The sequence below is a fragment of the Amborella trichopoda genome, chromosome 13 (genome assembly GCF_054954075.1).
Source record: "Amborella trichopoda isolate Santa Cruz 75 chromosome 13, AtrichopodaSantaCruz75HAP2 v2.0, whole genome shotgun sequence".
NCBI lineage: Eukaryota > Viridiplantae > Streptophyta > Magnoliopsida > Amborellales > Amborellaceae > Amborella > Amborella trichopoda.
Genome location: NC_142348.1, coordinates 20,202,486 through 20,215,779, shown reverse-complemented (window position 1 = coordinate 20,215,779; position 13,294 = coordinate 20,202,486). Strand labels below are relative to the sequence as shown.

The 13,294-nt window shown below is 33.8% G+C and overlaps 1 long non-coding RNA gene across 1 annotated transcript; it reads left to right on the top strand.

Moving 5' to 3' along the window:
• The first annotated feature begins 5,884 nt into the window (after positions 1 to 5,884).
• LOC148779069 (uncharacterized) lies at positions 5,885 to 12,747 on the top strand. Its single transcript, XR_016047194.1, has 2 exons — positions 5,885 to 6,020; positions 12,306 to 12,747. It is a non-coding gene; the product is annotated as an uncharacterized LOC148779069 (long non-coding RNA).
• Positions 12,748 to 13,294: the final 547 nt, after the last annotated feature.

The window sequence follows — 13,294 nt, the reverse complement described above, 5'->3', positions numbered from 1 at the left end:
TCTAAAATGTGACACTCAATATATGTCGATCTCCAACAAAAAATGTGGTGGATAAGCTTGTGCTAGTCTGTACCGGCTGAATATAGAGCCAGTCGGGCACATTTGCCGGTTAGAGAAAAGTGGACAATATAGCTTAAAAAAAGTATTTTGGTTAAAAAAATAAAAAATCTATTTTTAAAATTTAAGGATGGTTGCAAATATAAAAAATCTGATGTTAAAAGTATGATTTACAAAAAGAAAAAAAAATGCTTTTTTGAAAGGTGGCCTAACTAGAAAGTAGGATCCAGAATGTACCTTTACTTGTTTTTTACACGTATAGGATAGCTGGAAGGAAATTCAGACAGGTCAGTTTTTGTGGATAATAATAAGAACCAGAGCAATGAGATGGGTCGATTATGGTTGGGGCACTTCAACATTCCCATTACAACCATGTGGACACACATATGTAATCATTTTTTTCTTAACAGCACATGTAACCATTGCCCACACATTTATTGAATCCCAAAAAGGGCATGTATTGAGTCCCAAAAAGGGCATGTTGTGTGAATGTATCTCTAATCCACACATACATTGCGTCCCGAAATCTCTCTAAAACGACCTGGTGTGTGAATGCGTATTGAATGTTCCATGCAATTGCTCATTTAATCATTAATAGTCGTTCAATGGATCCCAACATCTCTCCATTCCTTTACAGCTTGGTTATTTATTGCTCCATTTGCATCTTTGTGAATTTCTCAATTTTTTTAGAAAGGGGAAGGGCTTTCTCTCGAGTTATTTTATTTTTTTTAAAAAAAAATTTTCTTGCCGACTAGAACACTTACAAAGATCCAAATACAATAAAACTCACATAAAATAAGTAAATAAATAAATAAAAGTGATTCTCATTTGCTGCCACCTATTACGACGTCTTTATTCAATAAATAACATTAACTCAATACTTATGGGAATAAGAAAGGCACATAAAATAAAAAACTGCCAGCACAAAGTAAAGATGCAGGAAGATTACTTCAACCGGACTTAGTACACTCCATACTGGGTCTCATCTTCCATTGGCACATGTGATCAATTGTCCATCTCGAATCTACCAAATATGGAAAACTTTAAATCTATAACCCTTACAAACTATGAGAGCTTAGAACTTAGATCTCAAAACTCCGGCCTCAATGCCTTAGACTATGGGCGTGCCCTCCGCTTAGCACTAGGTGGCGTTCCTCCTCATAGAGAGAGAAGAGAGAGGTGTAAAGATAATGGGTGATAAGGTCTCCATTTATAGATTTTTTATAGGCTAGGGTTAACCATCTTTATGTAGATTGAGTCCAAAACATTGGTCATAGGAAACCTGTGAGGTAAGAAATATGAGTCATTCAATCTTTGGATTAACCATCATAATTCAAAAAAAAGTGTTAGAACCTTATCTTTCAACTTATATTGAAATATATAAAATAACATCATGCATTCTTATCTCTTGTATAAATCTTTTATACCTTCCATTTTAAATATTCAAACAATCTTTCAATTTCAATCTTTCCATACGATAATGCTTAATTGAATGCTAAGGTTATTAAAATAAGAAAGTAAAGCCCCTTAGAGGGGCGTGCCCATGGGTGGTCCTTACGCACTCCCTCATGGGCGTTAATATGGTGGGTCCCCATATGAAATATGTTATATAAAATATAAATAATGATTTTTAAAATTTTGAAAATAAATATTATTTCATTATGAATATTTAAATACTAAAAAATTAATATCTTTTAATTTATTAATCAAATTTACAAAAATAAAATATCCAAAAATTCATAAAAATTCAATTGATCAATTTAAAAATTATTTAATGTCAAAATAATTAAAATCAAATAATTTTGATGAGAATCAGATTCGATAAGGTTTAAGAATTATTATGGTTGAAGCACTTCATCTTCTACTATGGACTGTAATCTATACTTGCTTTCTCAAATTGACCCAGCTATTCTCATGACCCACAGAACACCGTAGGGGTTCATAATTGGGATATCAAAGTCAGCTAATATGCAAGGGGACATGTGACGACCCAAAAATTTTGAAAAGGAAAATTAATATTAATTGTGTTAATAGAAATAAATACAAAATAAATAAATAAAATAATAATTATATTGGTAATGATAATAATAATAGTAATAATTTTATACCATTAAGATATTGTTAATTTTTTATTAACAATAAATAAAACGATATTATTGTTAATATACTTGAGGGTTTAATTTTATTTGGGTGGACCTTAAGTTCACCATCATAAAACTTTATGTCAATACAAGCGGTTGTTTTTAACGTGGCGGCTTTACACTCCTCTTATCTCGTTTGTAAAACACTTCGGATATGAGGTGTTTCTCTTTTATTCGAAACCTTCTCTCTCTCTAGGTGTTTGGTAAAGAACATATTTCTTTCTCTCTAGGGTGCGTAGAGTTTACTATTTAGTAAATGGAAAAGGGGAATTTATGAAGGGGAAGAGATTTCAAAAGAGTTTACTATTTAGTAAATGAAAAAGGGCAATTTATGAAGGGGAAGAGATTTCAAAGGATGTATGCTTCCTCTGCAAAGATGGTGGGGTGCTCTTAGTTTGTGATTATTCCTCTTGTCTCGAAAGGAACCATACTAATTGCATCAGAAAGTCGTCGGTTTTTTGGAGGGGAACAAACACTGTCATTGTGGCTAGTATTTTTGCTACTTAGGTTAGAGAAGTTCGAGTTTCCAATGATTTGCTGCCCCTTCTCTATATATGATGGCTGTTTGAACAAGGCAAACTTTGTGCCTATAAAAGAAAAGAGGGTTTTGTGATTACTATCTAAAGCTTGCTCTTATGAAGAAGAAATCTTAGACGCTGACTCATGGAGCAAAGTGGACTGCAATGACACAGAAACTTACAAGTATTTATTCAAGGATTGTTGAGTTTAGTTGTCGTTGATCCAAATGCCCTACTTAATGGATGGTAGAATATAAAGATGAACGACGAGAGGGATCATTAACCATGGTAACATAGTAGTGGCTTGAAGAGCCATCTTCGAGAGAAGCACAACCATTAGAACGTTCAAGCTTGGGGTCTTCGAAGAATACTTTGATTTCAATAGACGTTGATGACGGTAGAAAATATTTATACGAGAATCTGCTTCAAGAGTTTGTGCAAACGAAAGGTCTAGATATGCCTATCTATTCTTGTGTTAGAAAGATTGTAGACCACACCTCTCGTTTTAAGGCTACAGTCACAGTTGATGGCTATATATCTTATAGTTCCTCATTTATCAGCAGCATGTGTTAAAGTTTCATGTATACGAAGTGTAAAAGAATAACGTGACTACACTCAAGATTGATGGCTTTGACATAGATTATGGGAATCAAGTTTTCTCTGTGAAGTTTGGGAATCTGAGTATCTATACTTTAATCAAGCAAACACCAAATCGACAACTATAAGTTTTGTGCGTAAGCGACCTCATTGTCTTGAAAAATAATCTTTTTATTAAAATTGTGATATTTTTGTTTACTGTTAAGAATTTTAGACACCGTAAATTTTATGCGTAAGGGACCTCATTGTCTTGAAAAATAATCTTTTTAGTAAAAATTGTGATAATTTATCTATTGTTAAGAATTTTAAATGCTATAAATTCTTAAAAACAAATTTATTTTTCCTGCCTATTGTTCAGAATTTAGATACTGTAAATTATTAGAAATAAATATGATATTTCCACTTTTAGTAAAATTGTGAGATTCTCTTTCTACTATTTTGAATATTTAGACATTGTAAAATTCATGTGCAAATGACTTCTTCATTATTTGAAAAATTGATATTTCTACACTTGATTATAGTATTGCCTATGAAATGATTATTTACGAATTGACAATTCCATAAATTGTGAGAATTCCGTATTTAATTTTGGATTCTCATAAGGGTTCTTCTATTGATACTGGATAATTATCATGTTAGATTTCAAGAATGTCCTTCAAAACTGTTACCTTTCAGAAATTATTGCACAAAATGTTTAACTGGCTATTTACAGATATTTCAATAAAAGTGATTGTTATTAAATTGTTTCAAGTGAATTCATGTTAATGATTTCAATAGTACTTTGCATATATGATATTGTTGTTTTCTGATATTTAAAGAGTTTCATAGATAATTTGAGTATAAGTGGACCTGCAGTGATCGTTAGGACCTATCCTCTTATGCCGATAGGGACTATTTGAACTCATCCGGGACATTGGTGAGGTATGATTAGACCTGCAAGGATTGTTAGGACCTATCCGATTATACCAGTATGGACTATTTGGACTCATCGGGGACGCCTGTGAAGTATGATCGGACCTGCAGGGATTATTAGGACCTATATGTTACGCTAATAGGGACTATTTAGACTCATTCGGGATGCCGGTGAGGTATGTTTGAACCTGCAGGGATTAGACCTATCCAGTAGGGGTTATTTGGACTCATCCGGTATGCCGGTGAGGTATGTTCAGACCTGCAGGGATTGTTTTGACCCATCAGGACGCTGATGGGCTATATAGGTGACCTACTTGGGACGCCAGTAGGGTATTTTGTGAAATCCTTTGATTTATGCATTTATGTTAAAATATTTATATGCATTTCAATCATTTGGATTATGTTTAACTATGTATTTATGAAAGTGCAATTGTTGTTTATAAATGTTTTTGCTCGCAATTCTTCCTCAGGTTGTTTTTAACATACATTCTTCGGAAAATATTTATATCTTTTAACCATGATTATTTTTTAGGACCATGATGATCACTTACTGAGTAGCCAAACTCACCAAACTATGGTAAATATTTTCAGGGTAATTGCAGTCTCATAGTTCGAATGCAGCAGGATCATCATTGAAGAATGTGTAGGCATGATTGACATTCCCCTTGTAACTTTTCATCAAAGGCACTAATGTAATTTTTGTTCTATCAAAAGATGTTTATCTAGCATTCATGTTAATATCGGTTGTGAGCAGAATTTCTACTAATTAAAATTACACCATTTGGTGTAATTCGAATATACCAGTAGAAATTTTAAATTTTTTATATATATAGATAATATAAGAATTGTCCGTCGCACCTCGGGAATGTAAGAAAACTTGGGGTGTGACATGATACAATCTCATTCAGAAAACTTGGGGTGTGACATGATACAATCTCATTCTATGGACTATAAGTTCTGCCCTAGAAATGAGTCCAAAGTCACACAGACCTGATTTAACCACAGCTCTATGATGTTTATGGGTAATCTCGTATATGTACACACTTCATCCTCAATGGCGGTTCACTTTCTCAATACGGCTATCATATATGCATGTCGTGTAATGGTTCAATGATGAGGTTTTGGCAGTCGTTTCTAGAGGCCAATCATCACACAGTCCCTTAGTTCACACACTTAGGCAACTTCGACCTCATCAAGAGATGACCTATAAGACCCTCATCATTTTGTTTCATGCCCAGGCAATAGGGGTTTTCCAACTCAATTGGCTTAGCACGTCAAGCCAAGTTTAAGTATCAGTAAATAGCATTTATCTAATCTCTACACAACAAGACCATATTCCAACTGAGTTTATGTTCCATCATAAAAGTATTTTGTATACAAGCTCTCATAAGGCATTTAATGACCACATAAATCCAATAGTCTAGAAAATTTTAAAAAAATTTAATTTTTATATTATAAATATATATTTTATATAACTTATATATTTCATAGTGGATCAGGCTGACCCGACCCGAACCCGGTCCGTGTCAACCAAACCAGATTGCCACTCCTATCAATTGCTCTTGACCTTAAACGTCATGTTTTAGGGCATCCAATATTTTTGATATCAAATTATGAAATAAACAAAGATATAAAGGGCAGACTCTGCTTTCCTTTCGCCTTTTCCATTCTCATTTTCACTCTTCTCTCGCTGCCAATATCTCTTTCTCTACAGGGAAAACCTCCAAGCCTCCATCGCCCTTTGTCGTCTCAAAGACTTCCAACTCTCCTCCGAGGTTGGACGACGCCATTTGAGGTGCGATTTTTTTTTCTATGCACTTTAAGTTACTTTTTCCTTGGGGTTTATTTATTGCATTTTTTTCTTCGTTATGGATTAATTGGGTTCAAGAATTGGTTTGTTTGTTTTTATTTTCTATGTAATGCATCTACATCTCTTATAAATATCAGTAAATTATCTATATTTCTAATCAATATCAATGTATCTCCTTTTTTTTATCAAATAAAAAATGTATTCGACCCCTGTTTTCTCCCACCAAAGGTTCTTATCATCCTATATCCTTGTAAGGTTCCTTTGGCCCTTATTTGTTGATGCGATTCTACTAGTGTGGTGGTTATGTACGTGCTTCACACGATTAGATCAAAACCATCTCTCTTGCGTTTTCAGTTGCAAGTGATAATAAGGGTTGTACTAATATCATAGCGGTATTTGCGTGGTGGATATGTTTTAGTCGGCTTCTTAAAAGTCATATCAAACTCATGTGCACTTGCTTTATTTGCCTTTTCTTTTGATGTAATTTGATTCTGTAATGTTGTAAAAGAACAAGGCTCATGTCGTAAAGATGTTATTACATATTGTATAGTAAAAGACTATGGTGTTTGCATTCTTGTCTTTGGTAGTAATTTGGGGATTTTTCTAGGTCCAGTTGTGTATTTTGTCAAGGAACTTTTAAAAATTTTATTTTATATACCTTGTGTAAAACTCCCAGTACTACTTCACACCACAACTTCTCTCTAGATTTTAACCATGACCTGGAAGAAGCCCCCACAATATCTACCTCATTGGAAAGCCCTTACAGCAAGGAACAATATATACGAAGCCTGGATCATTTCTCCATGGGGTTTGGGAGTCATCACTTCTACAAAAGATTTGGGTGTTTTGTAATATTTCGACCCACAATTTTAACTTTCAAATAGTATGCTAAGGACAAACTTTCAACAAGAGGTGTCAAATAGCTTTGGAGCGACCTCAATTTTTTAAGTTAAGGGTTTTGAGCGATTTGCTACCATTATCGAGATTTTTGGATGCATTAGGTGCCGATTTACAAGAGCTCTTTTGTAATTTTTTAACTTTTTCCATAATCCACATGCTATAGTATTTCAGTCATCCGACATCGTAAATGGTCTCTTCTTTTATATATATATATATATATATATATATATATATATATATCTTGGGCATATATTGGATTAGATTTAGGCTCAGTTTGGAGCCAATTTGCATCAATTTTATCTGATTCAAATCATGATCTTTATTAGTTTTCCAATCATGGGTTTTGGGCTTTATCCTTAAAGTTCTTTGTTACCCAAACTGAGGATTTTTCAAATTTGGCACAAATATGGTACTTTCCACTGTCTTCTATCCTCTCCATCAGTTTTTTGATATATATGTTACTGGATTTCTGTTGGACTAGACGACCCTATATATTCACTGTTGGTCGGCCATCCTGAAGTAGAAACCACCATTCCCCTATCTTTTATGGTTTTTTTTTGGGATTATGAGGATACTGTCCCTAGGTTTCAAGCCTATTTCTAGGTGCTAGTTGCCTCTATATAATCTACTTCTATAGTCTATATCTACTAGAAGTGATGCCCCAAAATTGTGAGTAAGCCTACTAACTCTACATCTATAGCGTTAAAACCTAAAAAATAAGTTATTGCATGCCTAAATGACATTCGCAGTAGCATAGTTTCGAGTTTGTATAAGATTATTCTAAGATCCTTGCAAGAAGGCTTAGGAAGGATTTACCATCAGTGATTAGTAGACTTTAATATGATTTCATTCATGATAGGTTTATTACAGATGCCATTTTGATTGCACAAGAGCGTATACATTCGAGGAAGAGGAATAATAAACTTGGAGTTCCATGTAAGTTCAGATCAAGAGAAAACTTATAGTAGAGTGGATTAGAAAGCTTTACAAGATATTATGTGGCAAATGGGTTTTTAAAAGAAGTAGAGGAGCTGGATTTAGGGTAGTCTATCAAGTACCCATGTTTAGGAATCATCAATAGTAGCTTTAGAGGTTTTTAATGTGCTACAAGGGAAATAGGCAAGGAGATCCTTTCGTTCCTATTTTGTTCATTTTAATGGCTGAAGTAATGAGTGTAACATTTGTGAAGGTAGAAGAGGAGGGCTTCATAACGGGTTTTAAAGCTTCTAACAATGCACCAAGCATTTCTCATTATAATACACCATGGATACTTTGATTTTTTATGATGCAAATGTGAATTACATTATGTTCTCAAGGAGGTTCTTTAGATACTATGTTATTTTGGATCTCAAAGTGAATTTTTAAGAGCACAAAATTGATTGGAATATGTTGTGAAATGGAAGAGGTTGTTAAATTGGATGTTATTTTTGTTCTATAAAGTGGAGTTTCTCATCAAATATTTAGGGTTGGCTATGTCAAATGCTAAAGTTCCTAAATCGTGGGATCTAGATATCCAAGGTGTATATTAAAATGGATATGTGGAAAGCCAAATATTTGTAGCTGGGAGGGAGGATTACTCTGTTGAAATCTACATTATCCAATTCGTCAATATATTATATGTCCCTTTTGTGAATGGCACAGTTTGCTTGCTAGGAAGATTGATAAAATCATTTCTTTTGGGACACAATAGGGAAAAGAACATATATCATTTAGTTGGATGTGTTAAGGTATGCACTCCAAAGAAGGATGGGAATTTGGGTGTTAGAAAATATAAGTTATGAAAGGAGCTGTAATGACTAAGTGGTGGTAGAGAACTGTTCAACATGAGGATCAACTACAAAGAGGAGAGTTAATATGGCATGGATACCAATTCTTTGCTAATTGGGGAGGGAAAAAGTGGAAGATGTTGGTTTTCAATTTAGAGAGAAATTATTCAGTGTAAATCTTTTCTCGAAAGAAATCTAAGGTATATCTTAGGAAACAGGGAAATTTTTTCATTTTGGGAACATCGGTGGTTGGATAGTACTGCTTTGAAGTTCTAGTACCCAGATCTCTTTGAAATGGTGGAAAACCAACATGTCAAATTTAGAGTGGTCGTTTCTGGTAGGGGTTTACAAGCTAATTAGGTGATTAAATGCAAATGAAATAGAACTTGAATGTGGTTGTTAACCAATTAATTTAGTTTCTACAAGATCCTCCGCATGAGTACTCCTATCTAGAAAGAAAAGATAGAGATTGATAATGAGAGTGTGTTTTTTGTTAAATCTATTTATCTATAATTATTCCATGCCAGGTATAGATGGAGCAAACCAAGGTTTGCTAAAAATTGAAAATGGCCAGCTCCAGATAAAGTGCAAGCTTTTATGTGGTTATTGTTTCTTGACAAGATACTAGTAGTGCACAACTTGAGGAAAAGAGGAAAGATTATTATCAATATATATTGTGCAAGAGTACTGTGAAACTAGATATAATGGATATTCAACTCAATCTTCTTGGACAGATTGCTCACATTGTAGACATCAAAATCTTCCTAATTTAATTAAGCCAGCAAAGATCATCACGAGCAGCACTTTTGTGGGAGATTATGGAAAGACAGGAACATAAAATTATTTGATACTTGATTTTGGGTGTAGATAAGATTAAAATGAAGGTGTTGGAGCTAGTCATTAATTAAGAAGGAATCTTGAGCCATACCAAGGCATGATATGTTTTATAATCTTAGGAAAATTATATTGATGAATTGTAGTTAAAGGAGAATCTATGGGGTTTGGAAAATTCTTGCTCTAGGAGTAATTAAAGTAAATCTGGATTGTAGTTCATTTGGTAATCTTGGTCTACCTTGAGTGGGAGGATTGGTAATGCTTCATCTAGAAGTATTTTGTTGACTTTCTTTGGTCCTCGTGGAATTGCACTGCTAATGAGGCAGAAATACATGCTCTATTGAGGGGTTTGAAAATTATTGAAGAAAGTAATTTGGGTATTATTGTTGAGATAGAAAGAGATTCTTTGAATGTTATTAAGTGATATAAATTGGAGCAGCATGTGACATGCAACTTATAAACTTTATGGTTCCATGTTTTAGACTTTTGTGATAAGTTGACTATCATGTACACATGTTTGCTATGAGCTTAATCGAAATGCTAATGATCCTACCAAACAAAGTAAAAATCATTAGGACATGAAAGGTTCCGGTAGGGTTGGTTTTATGCTATTTAGATTTATGTATTTGATGCAATTTGTTGTTTGTCATGGGGGAGATGCTTGAATATGATTTTGAAAGAGAGACCCAACTTGGGGGAGGACAAGACGTGACTGAGGTTAGGAAGACCTGGCCAAAGGAGGGCCCCATTCTCTCTCTTTTGTTAGGTTTCAAAAGTTCTCTTTCTCTAGGGCAAAATGCCAAATTATACCATCTTCCCTTGCTTTTTTTTAAAAAAATTATTTTTTATTTTTTTGTAAAAAATTATTTTTTACTTTTTTTTTGCAATACGAAACTACTTATCCAAGAGTCCACTCATTCGTGGCCCAGTCATGTTCAGACTCAACCGGGTAACTACTCGAGCAAGGGCCATTTGCAATGCCCAAGATGAGTCTTAAAACTTTGTGCTCAATTATATAGTGTCACGTATTTGCAGAATCTTCTGCATATGGGAATGAGAATGTGCGTGCTTGAATGTGCATGCCTAACCAGCAAGCATTGAAGGCAACAACACATAGGTTAGTTATGGGGGTCAAATCATCTCATTTTACATCTACATGGTTTAGTTATTTTTTTTTATTTGATTCAAGTACCTCTAAATACATAAGGTTAAAAACAATTAAATTTCTCTTGTTAAGCATTGGAACCATGGACATACAAGGGCATCCAAATAATTGGGGATTATTTTAGTGGCCTTACGACTACACCATATTGTCCCATATTGGTTAGGCTAGCAACAAGGAATAAATGATAAAACTCCTCTGTTGAACTCACTTTTTTTATATTGTAAAACCTATTTCTATTATGTAAGAACTACGTGTATTTTCATCATTTCGTTGAAACCAGTTAAGCATGCTAAATTACCAAAATTTCTTGCCTATTCAAGGTTCACAATATTGAACACAACTCTAATTTAATAATTTTTTAAGATATTGTTTAATAGGGTATTTAAGAATAATGAAACTAGAAATGTAACCATCCTAATACTAAATAGATTGATTTGACACCTTCATGGTTTTGTAAGATCGGCTAAACATTAGTTCTTTTTTAATTCCCAATAGAAATTTCACCATAGTTAAAATGCTTCAATTAGTAAGAGGCTTTGATGATGTAATATTACCCATTTCCATAAGATGATGTTGCTGCCAACCATGTTGGATGGCCAACACAAAGCTCAATCGCTAAGCTAGGTCATATACAATGCCCCATACAATAAGTGTTTATTTTGGGAAAGGACGCCAGCACTTTTTTTTCTTTACTTTTTTTTTTCTTTTTTTTTACGATTGCACTGAGAAAAAAAGCAAAGGGAAAGCATATAATGAGGCCATTTGTCTCTGGTACAAGGTGGTCACAATTAATCTTGACCATTGGATGTGAAATTGGGTGGTTATATTTATTTCATTAACAAGCTCAAAGTTCAAAAGAAATTTTTTTGAACTTTGTGAAAAACTTAAGTTAACATATTTCACATCATTTTATAAGTAATTGTGACCACTCTGTACCATACGTATATGGTCTCATTGTATACAATCCCAACAACAAACCAATATACATCTTGCCTGAAAATGAACCCCTACCCCTTTTTGTTCTAAGTCTAGGGAGCACAAAATAGCCCTAGCGCCAATCCATTGGCTTGGTCACCTATAAACTATCTGAATTGAATCATTATGTGACCTGAACGAAACTCCCAAGCAAAGCCAGATTGCTTTGGCACACAAACATCTAGTTGGTTTTGTTGACAGTTGTAGAAACCATAAATTGAATTTCCTATCCTGTATATTACAAGATATTAAGTTTTTTATATTGAGTTTCCTATTTTATGGGATTACTATTTTAGTGAGATTTATTTTCTAAAAGATAAAAATTGTAACTTTATAAATCTCTGGTAAACCAGAGTAATTCCGATGAATGAGATACTGGTTTACTCTCTATAGACGAAGGCACCATTGCGGAACTACGTATATACCTTATTGATATCTTCTCTTCTCTATTTCTTTTAGTGCAAATTCTACATGGTATTAGAGGAGGCTGATCTATCACTAGCTATCAATTGTGGTCTTACTATTTAAAAAACAAAGAGAAGAACTCCGCCATTGCCATCTCTCTTTTTGCTTCAAACGGTTTGTACCAAAACCCCCATTCATGTCTGTGTGTTTTTTTTTTTTTTGCAGCAAAGGATCATAATCGAAACCCCATGGACGTCTCACTTATCAACTCAGTGGGGTCAATATTTTCATCATAAGATACATCAAATTCAGCCATAACTTTTGCAACATAAAGTTCCTCATCCAAATTTATGTTGTCAAATTAAATCCCGGTGATGAAAGCTAGAATCCCGATAACATGAAAGAGTTTATCAATGGCAGCAGTATTTTTTGTTTAGAAAGAGCAACTGGTAATTGCGTTTGTGAGCTTTTAAGCAGTTGGGTACGCATTAGCATTTTCTAGAGAGAGAAATGATATTGCTAATTAGGGTCTTCAGATATTTTCAATTGAGGTGTTTTCTACTCTTTAATTGATATTCACTTATCTGGTTAGTTTTTTTGTTCCCTTTATTTTTTTTGTAATGGTAGATTTGGAACCTATCTCTAGCATAAAACTTATTACTATTCATTTGAATGGACTTGATTATCTTGTTCGGTCGAAAGTTGTTTCTCATTCTTTCTTTAGAAAATCTAAATTTGGACAAATAACTATAAAGAAAAATATGAATCTTCGTTTCAAAATCTCTGAAGGGAGTATTAAAAAATCTTCTCTATTGCTAATAATGAGAAATATGAAACAAAAACGGCTCAAAATAATGGTCGAGGTAGACGCTCCAACAATTATTGCGATAGTCGCAGGGTCCGTAGTAATAGAGGACGTCCTACATGTGATCATCGCAACAATATAGGACATCTGAGGATAGGTGTTAGGTATTATACTCACACTTATAGCCCATTAATAATAGGACAGCCGACAGATCTACCACTCAGATTGCAACCACGTAAATTCATCACTGCAACTGTGATCATTATCAGCAATCAAGTAACAACATTGGTTCTTCTTCCACATAGAATCATTTTTCCTCATTTTCGGACACAGGTAACCCTTATGCTTCCATGTTTTTTCTGACATTTTTTCTTGGATAATAGATTCTGGAGCCATAGATCATATGATT